The sequence below is a fragment of the Microcebus murinus genome, chromosome 17 (genome assembly GCF_040939455.1).
Source record: "Microcebus murinus isolate Inina chromosome 17, M.murinus_Inina_mat1.0, whole genome shotgun sequence".
NCBI classification, from domain to species: Eukaryota; Metazoa; Chordata; class Mammalia; order Primates; family Cheirogaleidae; genus Microcebus; species Microcebus murinus.
The window spans coordinates 42,792,769-42,806,955 of NC_134120.1; positions in this window are offsets into that span (position 1 = coordinate 42,792,769).

Below are 14,187 nucleotides of genomic sequence, written 5' to 3' on the forward strand. Positions count from 1 at the left end.
TGAGACAGAGTTTTCCTCTGTTACCCTGGCTGGAGTGCAGTGGTATCATAGCTCACAGCAACCTCAAACTCCTGGGCTTCAGCGATCCTCCTGCCTAAGCCTCCCAAGTAGTTGGGACGACTATTACTACCATTCCTGGCTAGTTTGTCTGTCTTTCTTTCTTTCTTTCTTTCTTTCTTTCTTTCTTTCTTTCTTTCTTTCTTTCTTTCTTTCTTTCTTTCTTTCCTTCCTTCCTTCCTTCCTTCCTTCCTTCCTTCCTTCCTTCCTTCCTTCCTTCCTTCCTTCTTTCTTTCTTTCTTCTTTCTTTCTTTCTTTCTCCTTCCTTCCTTCCTTCCTTCCTTCCTTCCTTCCTTCCTTCCTTCCTTCCTTCCTTCCTTCCTTCCTTCCTTCCTTCCTTCCTTCCTTCCTTTTTTTTTTGTAGAGACAAGATCTTGCTCTTCCTCAGGCTGGTCTTGAACTCTTGGCCTCAAGCGATCCTCCTGCCTCGGTTTCCCAAAGTGCTAAGATTACAGGCGTGAGGCACTGCACCCAGCCCAGAGAAGAACTCTTAACCTTAATCCTATCTTCCATTCCTTTCCTCCCATGACCTGTGCCTATTTCTTACTGGGCTGGGAAAAGTAGGGGAAACCGAAGGGGCCAATATTCAGTCCTCTCAACACTAGATGGGATCGTTGGTTGTAAAGAGAGGAATTTCTGGTAAGTGCTTCTATCACTGCCTCTCAAACATCTTTTTCTCTCCCACTCATTGTCCCTTTGTTCTGTGACATCCTCTTTCCTACATCATGGTCTTTCATGGTGGTGGTGCCCCAATAGTGCCTTAGTCTTGAACTCCTCTAAGGAGAGGCCCATGTCTTCTGCGTCCTTGTTTCCCCTAATGTCTGGGGCAATGCCTGGAATGAAGAAGACACTCAGCTGTGGAATTGGATTTTCTGCCTCTGCACCTTAGTTCTGGGGTTGTCCTTGGCCAATCCTTCGGGTCAAACTATATTCTTGCTCCACTACTCGCTTCTTGAGCCTCAGTTTACCATTCAGAAAGACAATTTATCTAAGGTGCTTGGCACATAAGAAGGTGCTCAGCAAACTTTATTCCTGCTATAGTGGCTCCTTTGATCACTTGGCTGTTAGGATGCTCCTCCTCTGAACTCTCAGGGGTTTTCAATGCAACCTGCTTGTGTGCACCACAGACATCACAAATCCTTGACCATTACCATATGTCACATTAGGGAGACTAAAACATCTTTTAAACATTTATATGTGCATGCTATTTCTTTGCAAACTATTGTATTGAATCTTATACAAATAAAAAATAGTTACATTGGGATTCTGCTGCAATATTCTTGAGCCCGTGACCAGACTCTGTCCTTTAGCCATCAACACTAGCCATCCCAAAGGGGAACAATACTTAGACCCGTGAATACCATATATTCCCTACACAGTCTTGGATGTCACAAAAACCCAGATGCTTAATAACATGTGTTTTTGAAGCTGTTGATAATGAAAGGTGGGGGATACAGAAATCGTGGAGTGGGAAGCCTGTGTATTCCAGCCCTGGTCTTATTCAACATCCAGCCTGCACCCCCCCCACCACAATTCGTTTTTATCTGCGATGGTAAACGTGCTGGGGATACCTGCGGACAGACACCCAGGCCAGGAAAAGGCAGTATTTGTGTAGTTGTCTTCTAATAAGGTCAAAGGCGCAATGCATTATGCAGCTCAGCGGGCAGCCAGACTCATTAGAGCAGGAGTGGGTTGTGGGACCTGTATGAGGTAGTCGGAGGCGGGGTTTCATTTGGGGTCTGTGCCCTGTGGGTGTCTGGGACTCTTTGGGCAGAGCATGAACTGGGGGTGGGAGGAGCATTGATGAAGCCATAGCCCCGGGCATCTGGGAGCCCTGCAGGGGCGTCTGAATCTGAGGTTTGATTTCCACTAAAACTAGAAGCAAAGCAAAAAGCAAAGCCCCTGGTGCTGTTAGCAAACCCCAGTCACTTCCCTTTACCAAACCCTGCTGTGCTGCCTCCCAGGTTGGGGGTGGGTTTTCCTGCGGAGTGGAGCGTGGGCTGTTGAGGGAAGGTGAGCAAGGGCGTTGAGCAAGAGGAGAGCCCGGTAGGTGGCATTTGGTGCACTTCCTGAGCAGTGTGAGGCAAGAGCTGAAGGCCAAAGACTGACAGACTGACAGGCCTGATTGCCACTGGCAGGAACCGCGCCGGGCGAGTGGAAGTGACTGAGAGATTGATTGATTTGTTTTGCTGAGGCTCCTTTGTGGTCTTCTGGGTGGATTTCTGGCCCCACCTCTCAGCCTCAAAGCCCTTGCTTTGCCTGCTGTTGCTTTTTTATTTGGGAGTAATGAAAATTTGTTATAAGCCTTCCCTTTCATCTGTACGTGGCAGGCTGTCACAGAGAAACAAGCCATTCTGCAGCCTCACTCCTGTCCAAATTGCTAAATGTTTTTTTTCCAATTGCTTCCCTAATGGGCCGGGATAATGGGAGCGGCATGCTCTCTGCCCACGCCGGAGATGCCAGCGCATTTGTCCAGCACACATGTGTGATGGGCACCCGGCCCCTTCTGTCCACGGCAGGGCCAGGGCCTCGCAGTTGCATGCTCGCTCGTGCACCTGCCCTGGCGCTGGAGGCCGCCAGGGGCTCAGCACCCAGGGAAGGAGAGCCCCAGCCCACAAGGTGGCCCTCCCTTTACCCCCCACCCCCACCAGGTAAGGCTCTGTGGAGGGGGTGGCTGATCCAGGCCACAGCCCCAGACCTGGGTCCACTAATGGACAGGCCCGGGCCAACTTTTTATGGACTCCAGTTGCTGCTTTTCAGAGGGGAGGGCTCCGGAGCTCCCCACGGCCGCCTGTTCCGTGTGCTGCATGCTCAACTGTGGCTGACCCATAGCTTTACGAGCCTAAGTGCTTATCCAGGAACAGAAGTGAGGAGGTTATGTGTGATAAGAAAATAATTTGCCAAAACTGCAACAATAAAGAGGGCCTGGTGGGATCTCTTATGGTATGAATAGCCCCGAGCAGCTGCAGATTTCTCTCTGCTTTCACAATTATTTTCATTTTTATAACAACTAAAAGCTAAATGCCTTGTACAGGCCTGGTGAATCTTGCTGCAGATTCCAATCCAACGTTTCTTTCTCTTTCTGGGGATCTTAACACCCGTGCAGCCTGGACAGAATGTCCTTGGCATTGTGGCTTCAGCTGGTCGCTCCTTGGCCCACTGACAACTGCACTGCGCTGCTCGAATGCTGTACCCGCCCCCCCCCCCCATGAAGCCCCCAATGCAGAGAGCTCCAGCCGTCCCCTCTGGGGCTCTGGAACAGGCGCTCCTTTTGCTGAGCTATGGAGGCAGGGAACTCTTCATCAGAAACCAGGGCCTTTGAAACACAGCAGTTGCTCAGTTGACAAGGGACATCCATTTGACTTGAGCACGAATTATGCAGACACAGTCCTGCCCCTTCACAAGCAGAAGTACATCCTGAAGGCATCCCTAGCACTTCCTGAGTGCCCACCCACCATCTTTCCTTTGTGGGTGCTGATTGCTATCAGAATTTGCATTTGTTAAGCATCCTGTACAAATAGGTACAGCACCTGGCTCCTATGCAGTGTCATGTAAGTGCAGCACAGGCTGTGACATTGGACAGAACAGGTCCAGATCGTAGCTCCATCAGGCAGTGCCTGTCTGTCCAGAATCCCTATTTCCTCTGTGAAAGGGGATAGACTAGCACTCACCTCCCTGGATTGTGGGTGCTATTATTAATTAAATGAGAAAATAAACATAGAGCAACTGGCAGGGTGCTTGGTATCTTGTTAGCACTTAAGGTATATTAGCTATAATTATCAGAACTACTCTTTCCTGAGAGCTTTCAGTCTAGTTGGGAATACGCATGTGCAACCCAGAATGCTAGCATGAAAGAGCCTGTATTAAATGAACACAAATGAGTGAGGAAGACAATAAATGCTATGTTAGAGGGAGAACCATGACTTGGTGCAGGTTTCCCAAATATGCCTCATAATTGAGATCTCCCGGGGCACTTATAAAAATAACAACCCCAGGACTTTTTCCTAGAGATTATGATTTGTGTAATCTGTGACTGGGCTTTGGAATCAGAATCGAAGTCTTTTGGGCTATGGGGAAATTTTTATGAAGATGATATTTAGAAAAGCACTGTCCCAAAGAAACATAATGTGAGCCATGGGTATAATTTAAAATTTTCTAGTAGCCATATCAAAAAGTCAAACAAAACAGGTAAAATTAATATTAATAACATATCTTATTTAAGCCAATATAGTCAAAATAGTATGATTTCAACATCTAATCAATATAAAACAATTTAATGAAATATTCCACACCCCTATTTTCAAGTCAACTCTTCAAACTCTGGTGTGTATTTCGCACTTACAGCACATGTCAATTTAGACCCTAAAATCTCATCAGAAATATTTGATCTACGTTTATACTTCATAAAATTTACAGTTGAAAAAGTAGATTTACACATCCAAGTTGTTCCAAATATGCTTAAAGGTTTCCCAATAACTGAACTGAGTATGAGTTTTTAAGCTAACTTTAATTTAAATAAAATTAAGAGTTCAGTTCCTCAGTCTCACTAGCCGCATTTCAAGGGCTCGGGAGCCACATTTGGCCAGTGGCTACCACGTTGGGCAGCATAGATTTAGACAGTCAGTATTTTACAGTAGTCAGGATCCTTTCCCCCTTTCTTGTGTCAAGACTTTAGAGTGCAGAGAGGATGTGTCAGGGAAGCATAGCAGTCAGGGAGCTGAAGTGTTCAGTTGGAACAGAAGTTTTCTGTCAAGAGCAGTGGGAAATGATGTCAGTGAAGGGTAAAAGATCAAATTTTAGGTATGCGTCCTCCTAGACCAAGTTCAGGCTTTATTTAATAGGCAGTGGAGGTCAAAGGTGGTTTTTGAGCAATGCAGTGATGTGGGCAAAGCATTGTTTCCAGATTAACTTGACTGGATTTACTGGAGTAGATGAGAGAATGGAAATGGGAGGAGTCATTGATAGCGTTAGTTACAGAAACTACAATGCCATAAAAATTGAATGCTCCAGGGAGTGTAAATGAAGAAGGAAAGATCCAAGATGCTTTTTAAGCTTTTCTTTTTTAAGTGAATGAATAAATGTAATGATGAAAAATAAGGAAATTTGGAAGGAAAGCTGGTTCTAGAGAAAAGATGAACTCCACTTTGATTTGGAGATTTGGGCTTGATGTTCGCCTGCCCCATAGATGACTTGACATGGTATGGTACAAGTAATGGCTTGTACCATATGGTACAAGTAACAGAGAAAGGCAGACTGCTCAGATGCAAACCCCGGAGAATGCCAAGGACACAGATTGAGCACAGAGGAGCAAGTTATCTGTAGCTGGAAAGAGAACCAGAAGTTTAATGCCATGGAAGCCATGGGAGCAAAGAGTTTCCCCAAGAAGGAAGCGGTCAGCAGTGGGGAATGATGAAGAAAGGTCAAGAGAATGAAGACTGAGCATTAGGATTGCAATTGAAGATTAGGATATCAATATCATTGCGCAGAGATCAATTTCAGTAGATGATCAGAGTGAAAGTGATATTGTCAGGTGTTAGAGAGTGAGAAGGTGATGAGAAAAATGAACTGCCTTAAGAGCTTAGGAAGTAACTAGGAGGCAGTAGATACGACCTCTGTACTCAGTGGGCCACTGGGCATACATGTTTCACCCAAAGTCATTAATCTGATGACAGGGATATCAGGCAGAGAGGGAGGCAGGGAGAGGATATGATCTAGGGGGTAAATGAACCTTTCTACAGTCGTTGCTAACTTATACGATTGACTTTGTACCTGCATGAGACAGCTCCTTCCTCTCATTTTCCATGGTTCCATACAATCAATCTACCAAAGCCCCCAGGAGCTTTTATAATCTGCTTTCCCTATTATTAGGTTTACCTTTATCATTCAGAAAAGTAGCCATTACTTATACCATCCTTACAATAAAATTCTAAAGTTTCTTTTTGTTGTATTCATCCGTTCTTTCTTTCTCTCAACAAACTGTCACTGAGTTCCTATATATATCCTGTCCCAGAAACTCAAGATACAATGGTGAATAAGACAGAAAAAGTCTCTTCTTTCATAGAGCTGATATTATAGCAGGATAAAAGAGAATAAGCATTTAATACAAGGTAAGTTCCTAAGTAATCAGGTTTGGGGGCTGAGGAGCTAGTTTAGTTCAGGTGATAGGCGAAGGTTTCTCCAGGAGGTGATATTTGAGCGGATTCCTGGGTGACAGGGGGCAGTTAACAGTGAAGATCAGGGAGGGCAAGGGGTGGAGGGTGGTAAATGGGAGCAAGGCCCAGAAGTGGGAGGAGCGTGGCCGCCCAAGTTCAAGGTGCTGAAGGAAAGCTGGGGTAGGCGGAGGGTAGCGAGAGAGATGAAGACAGGTGGGAAATGTGCTTTTGAGAAGTAGGCAGGGACTCGGGCCCAGCCCAGGAGTCTGACCTTCAAGTGCAACAGGAAGCCACTGGAGGATTTCGAGAAATGAAATGACACCATCTATTTGTGTCTGTAAAAGGTGACGCTGGCCGCCGCGGATTAGTGGAGAGGAGTGGCGGTGGCAAGAATGACAGCAGATGGGGGTGGTGAGCGGCAGGATGGCGCGGTCACTGGAGTTGCGGCTGGGGAATGAATCCTGGCGGAGCTGGGAGACTAGAGGAGAGGCAGGGAGGACGACTCAGAGGCTGCTGTCGTGGTCGAAGTGAAGGGAGGAAGACACGGAGGCGAGAGAGATGACGAGGACAGGTCTGGGACCTACTTTGCAGGTAGAGTCCGCGGGACAAGCGGAAGGGTTGGCGGGAGGAGGCCAGTAAGGACTCTAGGGTGTTTTATTTTAGCAAGTTGATTGGGTGGTTGCATCTCATGCTGCTGAGATGTGGGAAACCCCGTGACATATGCTCTTAACATTGTGACATTTGCACTGCCACCACTACCAAGAGGGGCCCATTGTCTCCAGAAAATAAACCAGGATACTTTTAATTAAAAGCATAAGCAAAAACAACAACAAAAAGTTAAAAAAGGGTGAACATTTTTAAAAATTAAAAAAAATACGGGTGCTAGGCGTAAGGAGGTTACATTATCATCTCAACAGTGGTGAATATTTCAAAATATCTATAATAAAACATTTTAAAAAATGAAATAGTATGAAGTCTTCCTTTTCGCCAATAATACCAATTAGAGAAATAAGAGTCTTTGAAAGAAACGCCTGCAAAGAAGATTGCTAGACGCACTAGAAATGTCCCTCCTTCAACCCACTAAGGCACCTTCAAGGGTGAACTGCAGCTGAGGTTTAACAAGTTCACACAGTACCCCAGAGCACGTCTGGAAGGGAGAAAAATTAATAGCAGGGGAATTAAATGGCTACCAATTTGTGAGCACCCAGTCCTAATACGTTTATTGATTTTGGGTTCCAGTTTAGTGCTTGAGCTGTCTCTATCCATCAAACTTTCCACAAAAGGGCATAGATCATTCTGGAGGGGGGGTAGAGTGGCTCAACTGCTGGGGCCCGAGTTGGAAATGTGTAGACTGTGGGTTCCAACCCACGCTCCATGCAGATCCGCATGGGGCCGAGAGCAGCAATCTGTTCACTGCTTTAGTGTCCTTGATAGAGATAAGATTAATCACAGAGGGACTGCCTAGCAGTGTATTTACACAGAAAATGTATTTTAAGCCACGAAATCAAGGGACAAAATGACATGACAACTAGCATTAAACACACACACAATAAAACAATTTTCACATGACTTTGCATCTCAAAGGAGACTTGCAGGTGAGTGGGTGAGAGTTGCAACAGTATATGTCCCTCCTGAAAGACATTAAGGATTCCTCGGGTGGGTCTAGAATAGTCTACACATTAGGACGAACAAAGAACTTTCTCATGTCCTTCTTCTATTAAAATTGTTTGCCTGGTGAAAGGTCTTAACAGTGAGGGGATTCAGGAAATTATAACCTTAAGAGGTAATTAGTAGAGCTGTATCTCTAAAGGATTTTAAAAAGTGATTAAAAATGTAATGTAAAACAAATAATGCCATTTTTGAGGGGTAGAGCTTGTGATTAAAGTAGTCAATGTAGCTAAGATCCGGGTGATCACTGTAGAGTTATAATTGTCAGCTAGGAAATAGTTCTAGTTTGGTTTATCTCAGTAAAGGCTAGACACATCCCCAGGAAGTTATGAAAAGTTATGAAATTACACACCCCTTGTACCAAATTGATCCTGTTGCAATATGCCTTGATATCTAGCCAGGAACCTTTCTTATCCTCAGTGAACAAGGTTTGTCTTGGGGAAAGTATTTGGCAATATATATGAGTCTTAAAAATGTTCATACTCTTTGGCCAGTAATTCAAGAAACTGAATTACACAGCCAAAGATTTAAATATAAGGGTAGTTAATGGAACATTGCCTGCAGGAAGAAAAAAACAAACCTGCAAACTGGCAACACTTTTTGAAAATTTCAATAGTAGATGACTTGTGGAAAAAGTTATGCTATATACACATGATGATATGTAGTCATTAAAAATGTTCAGTGATCATAATTAATGATTAATGACATGGGAAATTGTTCCTGCTATGATTATAATATTAATAAACAAAAGCAAGACACAAAAGCATTCACATATATGTAAATATATTATATTACTCAATTATGTGAATATAGATATGTTAATAATATATATACAGATGATGTACATGTATCTATAATGTGTACTATATGTCTATTTTATACATATTCACAAAATATATATGTATGTGTACATATATACTCATATAAAATGAAATTTTATTTGTACATTCATATAAAGATGATTTAAGATAATTTATATCATATATCTTATGTTCTATAATTATTTCATAAATATAATATTTATAATATAATTTATCATGTTTTATCTTTATAAATATGGGAATATCCTGGGATGATAAATTTATGGGTAGATTTTTCTCTATGTCCTAAATTTTCAGGAATGAGCATGTGTTACTTTTACAATAAAATATTATTATTAATTTTTAAAACACTCCTAGCACTACCATGAAAAACAATATTGTAAAATCAAGGTTTGGGCACAACTACCTCAAACTCGTCCCTTTGTCCTGGGTGCATTTGTATGTGTACATATGTGTGTATGTTTCATGTCAGAATTTAGCAAGACTGATTGGAGCCTCATCCCTGCAAAGCCAGTTGCACTTGCTCAAGGAGAATATTCCTTGTTTATGCTGCAGGCAAAACAACTAGGTTTTGTTTTTTTCTTTTAAACCTCAGGTCTATTGTGAAAATGAGCCATCTGCGGCCGCCGTGGTGTTTTTCCCAGCCTACTAGCACCTTTCAGACTGAACTCTTGGGCTTTTCCAGGCGCTTCTGACAGATGCAGAATGATTATGTACATTTCATGTATATGTACATAAACCGGTATCAGGTTGTGTGCTGGGAAACTTTGCATGTGCATGTACACGGGACACAGGATGAGGGTAAGGTAAGCCTTTGTGGCTTGGTTCGGAAAGGGCCACATGGAAGACCATCTATGCTAAGTGACTCTGGGTTGTGGCAACAATGTCCCCATCATAACTTCATCACTTTAGGATGGGAGGAAGATTGCCCCATCCACATTTCCTCCCATCGACGTAGTACCATATGCTCACCAATCTACCATATTTCTACTCTACAATGTTAACAAGTTTTCTCAGGACACTTTTTACTTTATTGTAATAAATGAAAAGAATGAGCAAATATTCAGTTAATTTCTTCCTCCAGGTGTCTGAAGGACTGACCTCTCCACCTGCCCACTAGCATGGCTGAGGAGCCACGCAGATCCTCCTGCTCAGAAGAGGCATGTGGGGTACCCACCATCCTTGCAATCCAGACATACATAGAGAATACCCTCAATATTTTAAGCAACTCAATGATTATCAGTTCCTCCCCATATATGAAAGCAAACATTTGCCATCACTGGTATTATTTGATTCATATCACATCTGCATGGTTTCCCTGCTTACACTTGGTCCTTCTAAAAATTATGAGGGAAGGTTTGCCACACACTGCTAACTACAGCAGGAAATAAACTTGGTGCAACTTTTGTGACCAAACGCGTTACAGACCGCTCTTCCATATGTAGCCCAGGGGCTGCGCCTGGTATAGCCATTTTCCTGATGCTATATTTCCCTGCTCCCCTGCAACTTCAGAGTTTTGAATTTGGCAGTCTTCCCTTTAATGGAAGAAAGCTGGAAGGACCTCCTACTGGTTTTCCTTGGCTCGTCAGTGTCACTCTGTGCATCACCTAGCAGCTGAGACTGTGGATCCTGGAACAGGTTGGACCCTCTCCCTCTGGGGCAGCTGGAGGTAGCCATGGGGTGGTCTAAAGCAAAATCCCTCATCTCCTTGACTGGCTTGGCACTTCCACTTAATAGAAAAAAATATCTTTGACAGTCCACAAAAGTATCCCTTCTGGGCCTTCTTTGTTTAAACTTAATATTTCCTGTATTAAATCTTATAAGAATCATCACGAGGAAGGTTGAATGCTAAAGAATTCAGAATCAATTAAGACTCCACCAGGAAATCAAAACCTTCTGTTGAGCTGTAAAATGCTCTGGGATGAATTGGTGTCACCTGATAATATTGCACCGGAGATGTATTGTAAAGCCTGATACTCAAGGCCAAGTGTCTCTTTCCACAAAAGCGACAATCCCCTCACCACATGAAGTGTATCAGTGCTAGAAGAATAGAAATAATGAGTGATTATACGGCGCTTTAAATGATGGTTCTTTTCACTAATATTGGTAGCAAAGAATCTTCATTCTTGTGAGCACTTTCACTGCTCTTAGGAAAAGATTCTACGGTGACAATGAGAAGGCAGGACTGCCCTGTGGTTGGTCATGAGTATCTAATAGCGGGGTTCTTCTTCTTCTTTTTTTTTTTATAAGTGTAATTCCAAGATTAGTAACTATAGATTAAAGTAACGCAGGATCTCAGACAGTGAGAACCAGAGGAATGTGCAGTGGCTGACCACAAGGTCAAAGTCTTGAAGGGCAGTCACAATACCTAGCTCCCAGGTAACGGAAAAACATTTTACCTTTACATCAATGGGTAAGCAGAAGCAAGAAATTTTCACAGGAAAAAAAAATTCATTGTCAGAATTCCTTATAAGCCATAAACGTTATGCTAAGAAGACAGTGGTCCAGTTTACGTGTCTTTCCTTACCCTAGAAAGTTCCAGAAAAGACAATTTGATGGACAGTGAGATTAGGCGAGTAACCCAATTCTGAGTCTTCCCTGATTTAAAAATCCTGATAAATGAACAGATAATGCAATGATAAAATGCATTTTTATTTAAAAAAGCATAGTTAATACTTCTTCATTCATTGTTGATCATGGCTTTTGTGTCCTTTTTTATGGGTTGTTTGGAGATGCAATCTCCAGGTTCCTTCCACATGTTGGACCAAAAATTTGGGACATAGATTAACAGCTCAGAGGTGGTGATTGCTAAATGCTTGTCCAACTTTCCTGTCTGAGGACCTTTGTTGGCCTGGGTTGCCTGTTTTTAGGTGGAGCCAGCTTTTCCTTTAAATGGCCAGACTCCATTTTTAGTCCCACTTCTGAGAAGGACTATTCGGCTTGTATGACATTTGCTGGGTTTTGTTAATGGGTCAGGCATGTTGTTTGGGGCTGCTGGTAGGTAATTTTAGTGGTATATAGGTGGTTAAGTCTGAAGCCAGGTGTGTGAAACTCTCTACATGGTCAGTTTGCAGTGTGCTCACTTGATACACAGAGTACACTGCACAAATGCCTACCTACTCTCAGCGCAGCATGCAAGCTGTTAGCAATCTTCTTTACATTACCTGAGGCCCACTCCATCACCCCTTTCACTTAATATGATAGATTGCAGGACGTAATATAGAAAAATGTAGTGTGTGTGGCATATAAACTCACAGTGCATATCGGATTTAATATATAATGCACAGAAGCCACTCCATAATACATAGTCAAAAAGGCTGCAAGCTGCTGTATTGATGCTGTGCCCAGTTCAGGAAAATAAGGCAGGTTTCCACTGCCAGAAAAGAGCATAGTATTCAATTTCTCATCCAGTATAGAATATAAATAAAACATGGTGTACGGTAATACCAAACTGCATGAAATGATTTCCCTTAGTACATAAACTTATAGCACCCCAGTCTTTGCTTCAAGTTGAATTTTCCCAGTTCTCTCAGATGGCAATAGGGAATTATATGACCTTCTACAGCAAGAACTTCCCACTTAACAGATTCCAGGGCTCCGTTGGGCCTTACGCTAATGGACAGCCATTAACCATCTTGGAGCTCCCTAGAATTCCCTGGAGCTTTGCAAACTGAGCTCCTGGATGTCTCCAGAGTCAGAAGTTGACAGGCAGCTGTCAGTCAATTGTAAATTTCTTAAAGCTATACCCTGTAGCAAATAAAAGTGCTCAGTATTTATAATGAGAAAAGATTATTGTGCCAACTTGAATATGATTTAATAAAAACATTAACCCAGCAGATGTAGTCTTCAAATCTAGTTATCTGTATAGAAATGCATATGTAGTATGCATTTCCTCTTATTTATAGAGAGCTATTGATTCATTTTGCTTTGTAGTTTGTGAGGATAGTCAGGCTATTCTGCTTTTGTAACTGTACTTTAAAATGGGTAGCTCTTAGCTGTAGGGCTCCTCAATTTCTGTGAAATTCAGTGAAAATTAGACAACCAAAGAAAATACACATATTCTAAAGCAAGTTTTAAAATATATCAGTATGACTTTCATAGGCTTATGTGGTCTAATTAGACAAAAAGAAGACTAATCCCAGAAACTTCTGAGATTGGTTTTATCTTTGTTCTTCCTTTAGTGTTGTGGGTAACTGGTTTCTATTTACTTCATTCAATCCATGATAAATGTGGCTGGTAAACGCATGCCTATTCCACACAATCCACTGGTTAAAACTTGGATGCTACTTAAGAGAGAGACTGCAGCAGTTTGTTTAGGAAGAAAATAGTAGTGCTTTCCATAGGACTTATGCAAAGATACAAGCCAACCACTCTCAGCTTTCAAGCTGATTCAAGTCCTGTTGTGAAGTCATGGTTCAGAGGGAATTTCAAGTGGCTACTGCTATAACTCTTTAATCTAGGTGATTAGAGTACAGTGTATTTCACCTTTCATATCACAAACCTTTTGTCATTCCTGACTCTAAAATATAGGAAATGTTGGCTGGGAGGAAAGGAATTAAGAACTGTCTTCTCAAATCTGGGACTTTCACTGACAGAGCAGATAAAGGACATAAATGAGTCTTGAGTTCCTGATGGTTATTCTGACTTGCTGCTGATAACACCAGCCAACAGACCCTATTAATTAAAGTCATGGCCTTTTTATGGTCAATGTGGAAAGTCTAAGTGTCTCTCTCTCTTTTTAATTTTAAAATTTCAGATTTAGAGAATGTTGCCAAACTAGTATAAAGAATTCCTGAATATCCTTCACCCAAATTATGTTAATTTTTTACCACATTTGACTTATGATTCTCTCTTTATATGTATTATTACTGCTATTATTAGATATATTTACATATTATTTCTTCTGATTCACTTGAGAGGAAGTTGCAGACATAAAGGGCCTTTACTCTTAAATACTTGTAGTGCAAAAGAACAAGTACATTCTCTGACATACAACAATAAGATTATCAAAATCAAGAAATTTATATTAATAAGATGATATTATTTGACTTAAAGACATTATTCAAATTTTTCCAATTGACCTAATAAAAATATCTTTACAGAAAAGAGAGAAGACAATTCTGGCTCAGGATCCAGTCTAAAACCAGACGTTAAGCATTTCATTATGCTCCTTTAATCTCTTTTATTCTAGAATAGTTTCTTACTCTTTGTCTTTCTTGACGTTGTCACTTTTGCACAATGCCCCTTAATCTGGCCTTTCCCAGTGTTTCCCATCATCAGCCAAATGCCTCTAAAATGCAATTTTCAAAGAAAAGCTTTGAAGGACATTCCTGTTTTTCTAAGAGCATGTGATATTGATAGGGTTTAGTGTAGAAAAGTATTGAAACCAAAGCATGAACAGATCAAGTCACAATATAGGATAGAAATAGGATCGCCCACAGAATTATTTTCATAATTGGGTCTGAAATAGTTCCTGCCACACAGTCCCT